The sequence below is a fragment of the Schistocerca nitens genome, chromosome 2 (genome assembly GCF_023898315.1).
Source record: "Schistocerca nitens isolate TAMUIC-IGC-003100 chromosome 2, iqSchNite1.1, whole genome shotgun sequence".
In the NCBI taxonomy this organism is placed as follows: domain Eukaryota; kingdom Metazoa; phylum Arthropoda; class Insecta; order Orthoptera; family Acrididae; genus Schistocerca; species Schistocerca nitens.
This window is the reverse complement of record NC_064615.1, coordinates 572,593,859-572,604,967: the sequence shown is the minus strand read 5'-3', so window position 1 is coordinate 572,604,967 and position 11,109 is coordinate 572,593,859. Positions and strand designations below refer to the sequence as shown.

At 40.6% G+C, this 11,109-nt stretch overlaps 1 pseudogene; it reads left to right on the top strand.

Moving 5' to 3' along the window:
* The first annotated feature begins 9,421 nt into the window (after positions 1 to 9,421).
* LOC126237573 (5S ribosomal RNA) lies at positions 9,422 to 9,538 on the top strand (annotated as a pseudogene).
* The last annotated feature ends 1,571 nt before the right edge of the window (positions 9,539 to 11,109 follow it).

The following is an 11,109-nucleotide window of genomic DNA, read 5'->3' as shown; positions in this document are numbered from 1 at the left end:
CTACAGCACGAGGCTGTGCAATGTAAGTATCGTAAAACAACAATATTTTTGTTTTGTAAACATTTCGTTAGCTAAATTGCTGTTACGTTCACTAGCACCATTATCCTAGCGTTAAGCTGCACATGGTGCAGGTAATGTACCTGTAAAACCTTCTTCCGATGACGAGCCTGCAGTGGTTTGGAAAATCGTCAATGGCACAATAAATCGTATCAAAATACAAGAAAGCGACTCATTATATTTAATATCCTCATAAACCCCCATTTCATATCTATTTTTTAAATTTAATTTATGTAGTTATTTTTCAGAGCGTATAGGGTATTTGGCACACAGACGTATACACACACACACACACACACACACACACACACACACACACAAAATTCGCATTTTGATCATATGTCGTCTTGTGGAAGTGAAAGACAATTTTTCGGGACCAGCAAAGCAAACCTTACAGAATTTAGAGCCCTGACAGATAATATTAATTGTTATATAACTGTATTTCTAGAACGTCACTTTAAACGATATTAGTAAGATAGGGGTGCAATTCTACTCATCTAACAAATTCGAACAAGTCTTTGCCCAGCTTCAAAATCTCTTCTAGTCTTCCTCAAGTTTACCTACTCTGTCTCTGTAAAAGCACGTAATATGGTTTTTGAAATCTCCCAATGAGTCGTCAGCGCAGTTTTAGCGAATAGCCTTCCCTATTATACAGATATACTCTACAATGATTGCATTATTCGGGCCTCGGTTACCAAAACAAACGACGTAACGCCTGCAACGTTGAGATATATTATCACTCCACTTTCTGTTTCTCAACTCCGATGTCCTCCATTTCGTTTTCTTTTTCATGGACATAACACATTAACAGCACTTAGGGAAGTAATTTCCTTAATGGAGAATGGTTTAAGTCTGTTCGACACATTAATTCCTTTCCTTAACATCTGTTTATGGGAACCAGACCCAATTTAGCAATAGCTATATTTGATGGTACTGCGGCGAACAGTGTCCTAATTAGCGAAAAATATGTTTCACCTGCTTAAATATTGTACCATACTTCTGTACAGTACTTATATCATATTTGTCGCAGTCGATGTTAAGAATCTCCACATAGCTTACAGGTAGACAGTTAAAACTGTTGTATACAGAACATAACTTATAAGCTTTTTCCACTCTCGAGAGTCTGTCAGCTTACCTGTACGTAAGTCAGTTTATGGGTATTCTTATCACCCCAGGAGACACACCGCAGAATGTTGTTAAACAACACAGAGTACCTATTCCGTTATTAGCTAGCTGACACCACATGGATAGCATTGGCCCACAGTACAGTGGGTACGGTGTAAATAGTGTTTGTTAGAGTCTAGTACCCTTAAACAGTTTTCACAGGGTCGAACACACGATACATTCTTTAGTTCTATATTGTATCCACAAGTTTGGTAATACCATGCTCTTAACCATGTTCCTCCTAATAGCGCCTCTGGACACTTTATAAAATCTATACTGCGGTTAGTGATAACTTTGTTTACTCCTAGACCTGTGATTTGACATATATCTCTTTACTCACGTTAATCAGTCTATTACAACTTTTTATCGTTGTCCACAATCACACTGATGCGTCCCTGACGGTCTCCTTCTATGGAGAAGTTGTCGTCTGATATTAAGTAGTCACACATCTCCATTTTATTAAAAATTCTGACAAAATCTTGCCTTATGTCCAAATCCAAAAGAGTTGTCTACAGTATTCCAGTCGTCTGCAATATTCCAGACAGCTCTTCCATTAGAAAATCCAATTCAAACATTGGCTAAATCCTGATGTAGCCACATGATGTTTATGTTTCCTCGAAATGGTTTCCTTGCCGATTTTCTCCAGTATTCCTCATGTCTAACAGTGACGAACTTCGAGAATTTACTGCGTAGATAATTGTCAAATGATCCACACAACTCCTTCCTTAACATAACAGACCGTCCCTTCTCTGACTTCTGCTGACAGTCAACTTGATCACAGATTTTTACAACCATAATGTTATCGCAAAACTGTTCTGAAATGCTTGCAGGCACACTTATATACTTCTTGCTAAGGAGCGTGCCATTTTCGGTTTCAATCACTTAGACAAGCATGCTATTTCCGGCCTACATCAATCCCTATACCACTACGCCTAAATGGTCTAAGAGTTATGTTTTCTGGTACGGCTTCACATAATTATTAAGTATGATCTTGTCACACCCCTACAAAAGTGGGAAGAGTCTGTGACACAGTCGGTGCTAGGAAGGCTGAATTCCGACGTGGTGAACAGATGTTTGAAATTCTAAGGAAATGAAGAAGAATTGCAATGACTGACAGCTACGACGATATTGTAGACAGCGGCTCCGTCAGAACAGCAATGTTTAACGTCAGTCATTTCCAATTTATATGGTTTGACCGCGGCTCTTTAGAAGATTTCTTGCCGTTTTTACCTAATATTCCTACTGCCCTCACATTGTCATCCCCACGTAGAAAACATGGTTTCTCAGCCTTGACAAACTTGAGAAATTTACCATATAAACAGCTGTTAAAACGACTACACACATTTGAAAGTGTTCGTCAGTTGGCTTCCTCCTTCTAGGCTGCTAGATCCTTTACAGCAGAAGAAGCAAATACGACGAATCACAGACATGTATCAAACAAGTGAACTACACACACACAAGCTGTCTGTGGCAGGGATGGAGCCTCACCCTTAAGCATGGGTGGTACAGCGCACTAGCACAAATACCAAATTTTTCTTCCGTATTAGTTCTGTTTTCTTGGTCACAAACTAATTTGTAGTCTTTTTAAAGAGCCCATTTGTTTGTGTGCATCACTGACATTTTCTCGAAAGTTTGAACAAGTCACTCTGTTCACGTTACCGAGATTATTCCATGGGTCTATGAAGCCTGTGAAAGTTTTTGGTACTGTTAAATTGTTTTCATTCCTACCTGCAGCACGGAAGTTGCGTCTTAAATTACTTTATTTGTTTTTAAACAGGAATCGGTAAAGTAACTATCAACCTTTTTTCAGATCTCGTTTTGAGAGCATAAGAATAACTGGTAGCTTGACAATTATGAGCTGTACATTGCCATTCCGTCTCGGGCATTGTATAAGTAAATTACATCTTCCGTTTCATTAAGTGTATTTACTGATTCTGTAGCTGTTTGTTGTTGTCTTCAGTCCCAAGGATAGTTTGGTATAACTTTCTATGACAGTCTATCCTGTACAATCTTTTCAAATCTATCTAGATGTGGCAACCTACGTGCACCTGACCATGGTCTCTAAACCGCTTTACTGCCTTGATCTTTGTCTACAATTCCTACACGCAACACTTCCCTTCATTACGAAACTGACGATCCGTGTTGCTACAGAACATATCCATGAAACCAAGCGACCATTTTGGTCAAGTACTCAGAAATTGTTTTTGGGTCTGATTCGATGCAGTATCCCTTGGCTAACTGATCTGCCCACTAGCATCCTCATCCGTTCCGTCCCCCCCCCCTCTCCCCTCTCCCAAAACCCCACACCCAGCCTCCCCCAAAACCCCACACCCGGCTAATGCGGCTTTATGGCAACCCTGCGTATAGCGGCTTGTCACGGCTCGCAGCTCATACAGCTGCTGCAGGTGCCGCTGCTACTGTTTGTTGCTCACCAAGTCTAACAGTCTGAGGTTTCTAACACCTCTTTCCCTATTTTTCTTATAAATATGTGCAAACATTTCTGCAAAGTTACGGAACAAGAAAGTATTTTACGAAATACGACATCTTCTGTATCATGTGGTGTCGACCGTGGTTGCTATATTTGTTAAATTTATTTACAACCAGATTGAAATTTTTACATTGTGGGTGTCAACGGTATCGAACAACCATCTTTACAGCAATGTCCAGCACAGCAGTGTTAATGTTGCCGAGGACTGACTGAGTTAGTGACTACGCACGAAGCTCGACAGTGCTTAAACTGCTGTGCTGCACATCGATCTGAAGATGACTGTTCGATACTGTTGAAAACGATAATATAAAAGTATAAGTGTAATTGTATCTGGAGATAAAAATTATCTTAAGAAACTATCTTCCCCATTAATGCGAGCATAGTGAACCAGATGTAGACGAAAAAATGGTTCAAATGGCTCTGAGCACTATGCGACTGAACATCTGAGGTTATCAGTCCCCGAGAATTTAGAACTACTTAAACCTAACTAACATAAGGACATCGCACACATCCATGCCCAAGGCAGGATTCGAACCAGCGACCGTAGCAGTTGCGCGGTTCCGGACTGGAGCACCTAGAACCGCTCGGCTACCGCGGCCACCGATGTAGACGAAATGTGAAACTCGACGATAATCTTTGTTCAACACTGACGTCTCACTTTGAATTCTCTATTACTTAGTTTGGCTATAAAAAACGATAAAATTTACTTCAGAATCTGTAGAAGACAAACTTTTCCTTACAGCTTTATTCCGGTTGATTAGGCTCACTCTCAAGCACACAAATTGGCTTCTATCCACACTAGTATTCCTCCTGCTTTGGTTAATCCGTTATCCCTGCTGAATTTTCCGGAACAGATAAATCTGATTGAAGCTATAGCCTGCAATGACGCCTACGAATCATAATTAGCAGTTCAAATATTGGATATTAAAATCGATAAAAAATAACCCACTCTAGGAGAGTACAAACTGGAAAAAGAAGGTAAACAGCAAGAGAATTTCTTTTGCACACCACTTCAAGGAAATATTTCAGATAAGCAGCCTTATTGCTAACAAATATGGTTTTAAAGTTTAGTTTTCAACTAACAACGATGACGAATCATTTTCTGTTTCTGGCGTCTACAAAATAAGGTGCAATGATTGCCCTTGTTTCTGTACAGAGCAGACAGGAAGTGCAGTAAAATTTAGATTCAAAGAACATTTATTGGATAAAGGAGGTGGTAATGTACTTATGCCGAGCATCTTATAGAGTGTGCACACTCCCCTATGAAACTGGAAGACACGGTTATGTTGCACAGGGACGAGAAGGGTTTTGGACTGGACTTGATGGGCGAATTTCAAATTTTTTAGTACAATTCCAATTACAGGGGCTTCATTCTTAATGATCAATTACAGCTTAAAAACAAAAACATTTTTTATGGATTTCTTAAAGTGACATAGCACCTGTATCGGTTTTTCCGCGCTGCTTCGACATGTTATTTTTCTCAAATACGTAATCAGTCTATATCTTACTTAAAATGTGTTGTAGTTTTGTTCATTATTTGCATAGCTTTATATGCTTTTTTATATTTTTGTTATGTTACTGTTTCTGTAATGTTATTTTATTAACATGTCAGCTGTCTTTCGTGGTTGGCACCGCTTCTTATGTGAGCTCCACCAGGCCGAAAGTTTCCCGTTAGCTTGTTCCTTCTTTCCTGTTAGTTGTCTGTTTGTGTGTATGATACAAGTCTGCCTTAGATATAACATGGATCATTTTTACTGCTGAATAAGCCTTACGGCTTTGCCATTGCGTTTACATGGATCATTTTACTGTTGACTAAGACGAATGACTTCGTTTCTCTTTTCACAGAATATGTAACACGTAATTATATTTCATACTTCAGTGTTTTTATTTATTTTTGCTAAACGTATGACTTCCCCGTACTGACTGAAATAACTCGTATTTTTAGCTATTATTACTTCTTCCGGGGACGACAGGTTTATGTCTATCAAAACCTAGGTAAAATTTTTAATAAACTTTTGACGTGCAACTGGTTGGCTGTATGCTTCCCATTGTATTTATTATTCCACGGTTTCTGACTGCTGGCATATTCAAGATTTTAAATTCCTATGGGCTTCCTGCCTCATAACACTGATCAATAACACAAGCGCCAGAAGCAGGGCGGAAAATTAGAGGGAGAACCTCGTGGATGAATCCACTTAAGGCGCGAAGCGACGGCGGCTCTGCATAGTTATTCGAGAGGGACCGCGATTCGGTGCAGGCTGTAATTGGTAGACTAGTAGAATCTGAATGGAGCTTTTAATTGGATGTGCGTAAGAAGCGCCGGGAGATATTCAGTAAGGGCGCTGTGTGGCTGTGCAACTATGCACCGCCCCCCCCCCCCCCCCCCGCCTGTGGACTCTGCGCCAGCGAGAGTAGCCGGCCAGCTGGGTCCAGAGCTACATCTACATCCACGCCCTGTAAATCTTTGTTAATTGGCAACAGAAGTCATTAGTTCTTAGAGATTCTTCCCGTTCTATTCACGCATGTGTAGTTGAGGAAGAACGACTATTTCAATACCCCTGTGTGTGCTGTAATTAGGATCTTGTGTTTACGATCGCTGCGACAGCGGTACGTGGAGGCTTGTAGTATATCCTTCAAATCATCATTTAAAGCCAGTTCTTAAAACTTTATAAGTAGCCTTTATAGGGTAACTTGCGTCCTGCCTCTTGACTCTGCCATGGGTAAAAAAATCTGTAGCCACTCGTGCTGCCCTCCTCTGTATACATCAAATATTCCCTGTTAGTGCTATCCGATATGGGCTCCAAACGTTTCAGTAATACTCTAGGATGGGCCACACGAATGATTTATAAGCAATCTGTGTCCAATTTACACGTTTAGCCCACAAAATTAGCACTATCTCGCATACCTTCGAATGTGGTTCCGGTTGGCGAGCCATTTATTCGCGCACTGTGACGCATCTGTTGTGTATATCGCAAAAGAACTCTGTGTACAAGAAACCCGACACATGTACTTTCTTCTGTCAACGCAGCACCTTTGTTGCGCAATGGTCTTAGCATGGGACGACATGTGTAACATACTTTCCGAAGCCCCTAGAAACATCCTGTGCCGGACGAGAAAAAAGAAAGCTTCTTACTAATTCCAGAGGATGAATTGTATAATATTAAAGTGAATTTCAATTAGAAATTAAAAAGAATAATAGGTTACTGTTGCGAGTCAGAATACTCTAAAGGACTGGTCTGCAAGTCGCTGTCCCAGAAACCATTTATATCTGCATCTACACCTGTCTCTGCAAACCATTGTGAAGTCCGTGGCAGTGAGTACGTCTCCTTGTACCGTTAAATACGGTTTTTTCCCTCCTGATTCACGTATAGGTCGTGGAAAGAATGCCTGCTTAAATACCTCGGTGGGTGATGTAATTAGTAAAATCTTCTCTTCTTGATCTCTTTGGGAGCGATATGTAGGCGGTTGTAATACATTTTTATATTCATCAGCAGAAGCTGGTTCTTGAAATTTTATAGTAGGTCATTTTAGAATAGTTTACCTCTATCATCAGGTGTTTACCGTATCAGTTTCTTAGGCACGTCTGTCACTCTCTCCCTTGGATGGAAAAAACCTGTGACCTTTCTCTCAATACGTTCAATATTTCCTATCAGTCCTATTTGGTACTGGTCCCGCACGCTTTAATAGTATTCTAAGCTGGGTCCCGCGAATGATTTTTAAGCAACTCCCTTTGTAGACTGATTGTGTTTCTTAAATATTCTACTAGTAAAACAACGTCTACCAGTTTGAAAAGAGGTAAGCCCTTCGACTCGTCTCTATTCAGTTATTTATATTTAATAGTATAAGTGACAACCAAACGACCATTCACGTTGGTATGAGTGTATAAGGCTCTCGCCATAGCCCCTACTGTTCAATCTACATATCGATGAAGCAATGACGGAAATAAAAGAAAAGTTCAAGAGTGAGATCAAAATTCAAGTTGAAAGGGCATCAGTGGTAAGATTCGCTGATGACATTGTTGTCCTCAGTGCAAGTGAAGAAAAATTACTAGATTTGTTGAACGGAATGAACAGTCTAATGAGTAGCTAATAAGGACGAAGAGTAAATCGAAGAAAGAGAAAAGTAATGAGAAGTGGCGTAAATAAGAATACCGAGAAACCTAACATCAGAATTGATGATCACGAAGTAGATGAAGTTAAGGAATTCTACTACCTAGGCAGCAAAACAATCAGTGACAGACGGAGCAAAGAGGACATAAGAGTATTCCTGGGCGGCAGACCTCTAGTAGTATCAAGCACGGGTCTTAATGGGAAGAAGAAATTTCTGAGAATGTACATTTGGAGCACAACACTGTATGGTAGTGAAACATGGACTGTGAGAAAACCGGAACAGAAGGAAATCGAAGCATTTGAGATGTGGTGTCACATACGAATGTTGAAAACTAGGTGGGCTGACAGCGTAAGGAATGAGGAGATTCTTTACAGAATCTGCGAGGAAAGGAATATGTGGAAGTAACTTCTGTGGAACTGGAGGGAGCTGTAGAGGTTCAAAACTGTAGAGGAAGAGAGAGAGTGGAATATCAGCAAATAAAGAGGACGTATCTGCTGTAAGTGCTACTTTCGGCTGAAGAGGTTAGACGCAGGAGAGGAATTCGTAACGGGCCGCATCAAATCAGTCAGAAAAACTGGGAGGGGAGTTGGCGTACACTACATTAGCCACATCAAACACTTCTTCGAGTACTGGAGGAAGATACGTGATACACTGGACGAATAGTTAGTGCAAAGACGTTTTCTTTCCCGCTACGAATTACTTTCCTGTGTCAACGTTTTCATCTCAGAGTAGCACATTTGCAGCCTACACCCTCAGTTATTTGCTGGATGTATTTCAATCTCTGTCTTCCCCTACTGTTTTCATCCTCTCCAGCTCCCTTTAGTACTATGGAAGTTAATCCCTGATGTCTTAACACACGTCCTATCAACATGTCCCTTCTTCTTGGCAACGTTTTTATATGTATTCCTTCTCGCCGGTTCTGCGAACCTCCTCATTCCTTGCCTTATCAGTCCACCTAATTTTCGACATTCGTATGTAGCACCACATCTCAAATGCTTCGATACTCTTCTCTTCCGGTTTTCCCACAATCCATGTTTCACTACCACAAAATGTTGAACTCCAAATGTGCATTCTCAGAAATTTCTTCCTCAAATTTCGGCCTGTATTTCATACTACTAGACTTTTCCTGGCCAGGATTGTCGTTTCTGCCAGTGCTAGTCTGTTTTTTATGTCCTCTTTGCTCCGTCCGTAATGGGTTATTTTGCTGCCTAGGTAACAGAATTTCTTAACTTCGTCGACTTCGTGAATACCAGTTCTTATTTTATGTTTCTCGGTATTCTTATTTAAGCCACTTCCCATTACTTTTCTCTTTCTTCGATTTACTCTTAAGCCATATTATCTACTCATTAGACTGTTCATTCTATTCAACAGATGCTGCAATTTTTTCTTCACTTCCACTGAGGACAGTAATATCATCAACGAATATTACTATTGGTATCCTTTCACCTTGAATTTTAAAGCCACTCTTGAACCTTCCTTTCATTTCCGTCATTGCTTCTTCGATACACAGAAAGAACAGTAGGGGAGAAAGAGTACATCCCAGTTGTAGGGAAGCAGCCTACTCACGCCTTATAAAATTCACATCAGTCTTTCCATTGCGTAGGCAACGGCCATGCCGCAGTGGATACACCGGTTCCCATGAGATCACCGAAGTTAAGCGCTGTCGGGTGTGGTCGGCACTTGGATGGGTGACCATCCAGCCGCCATGCGCTGTTGCCATTTTTCATGGTGCACTCAGCCTCGTGATGCCAATTGAGGAGCTACTCGACCGAATAGTAGCGGCTCCGGTCAAAGAAAACCATCATTACGATCGGGAGAGCGGTGTGCTGACCACACGCCCCTCCTATCTGCATCCTCAACTGAGGATGATACGGTGGTCGGATGGTCCCGATGGGCCACTTGTGGCCTGAAGGCGGGGTGCCTTTCCATTGTGTGCCAGCCTAGTCCGCTGTAACTAGCTCTGACGTCATAAATATTGCGCAATACTTTAAAATGAAGTAAATAACCTGAAACGTTTCTAGCATGTCATAAGTAATACAAAATCAATATGTGTTGGATATCAGTTCAATAACTTTAACCATTTTCGAAATTTGGATGTTTTTCTGTAAAAATCATTGGCGCAACAGAAAAGAGCTAGAAACTTAAAAATTTATATTTAGATTCATTTTGCATAATAATTTAGTAGAAACAGTATTCTGGATCTCACAAATTAAAATTTTAGTTGAAATTCATGATTTGCTGGTTTTTGTCTTAGAAATTAAGGAAGCAAGATAGATTAAGTAGGCGAAAAACAAAGCTAGGATGTTTAAATTTAAGTAGAAGGGAGATCCGCTATAATCATAAAAATGTGAGAAGTTTCAACAGAATAACTATAAAACTATAGCGATAGCGTATCTCCAAAGGGCAAGTTCAGAGCTCGTCTACTGCGTGTAGTGTAATTAAATTAATTATCTCACCCAAAATATTTGACTTAGCCACGTCAGACTTTTATTATGATTACTTACTTGTGTGCTGATTGCACAATTAAATTGAAAGCTTCATCGGCCATCAGCAAAGGAAGCAATGATTTATTCGATAACTTAAAGTGCTGCATTACTAGGCCAGCGGCTAGTCGGGAGAGCAGATTTGATCAGGCGTTCCCTTTAACCGTCCGCACCGCGGCTTTATATGTAAGAACGCTGCGCGAAGAGAGAAGGCCCCAGTTCTCTCCAGACGCTGATTAGCGCACCACCTGTGCCAGGAGTCGCGTCGCATCGGTATCGTTGATATAAACAGCCTCCGATGTAGTAATAAGTTACTCGGGATACGCGTAACCGTGAAATCGTTTTCGAGTGAAGTGTTAATTTAGGGATGACGTTAAGGATCTATCTTTAGTCTGCGTATGTCGTATTTTCACGTGCCCCCACAGGACAGACATTCTACCATTATTTAGCGTGGCGTTTGATGAACATTATCATCAAATTATGGGGAGCATTCACTTAAACATTTAATTTGAACAGTTATAGTAGCATCAGCGCATTAGACTCTGAACTGCTCTGGTAGTTGGGTTGTGTGGATTCTTTTTGGTCTGTGACTTTCAGAATATAGTGAACATTTCAGAGATGATGGTTTTTGATTATGAATCCCAGACAATCTCCTAATTCCTCAGAGCTATAAGCTGTAGCTATAAATGTATTTCTCAGATGAAGTGGGCACTAGGAATTCTAATTACAGGCTTCACGTTTTGCTAATCACTTTCTGGTTGCCAATATTGTAGTTAGAGAGCCAGTACTGAGAACGGCAAACAACAG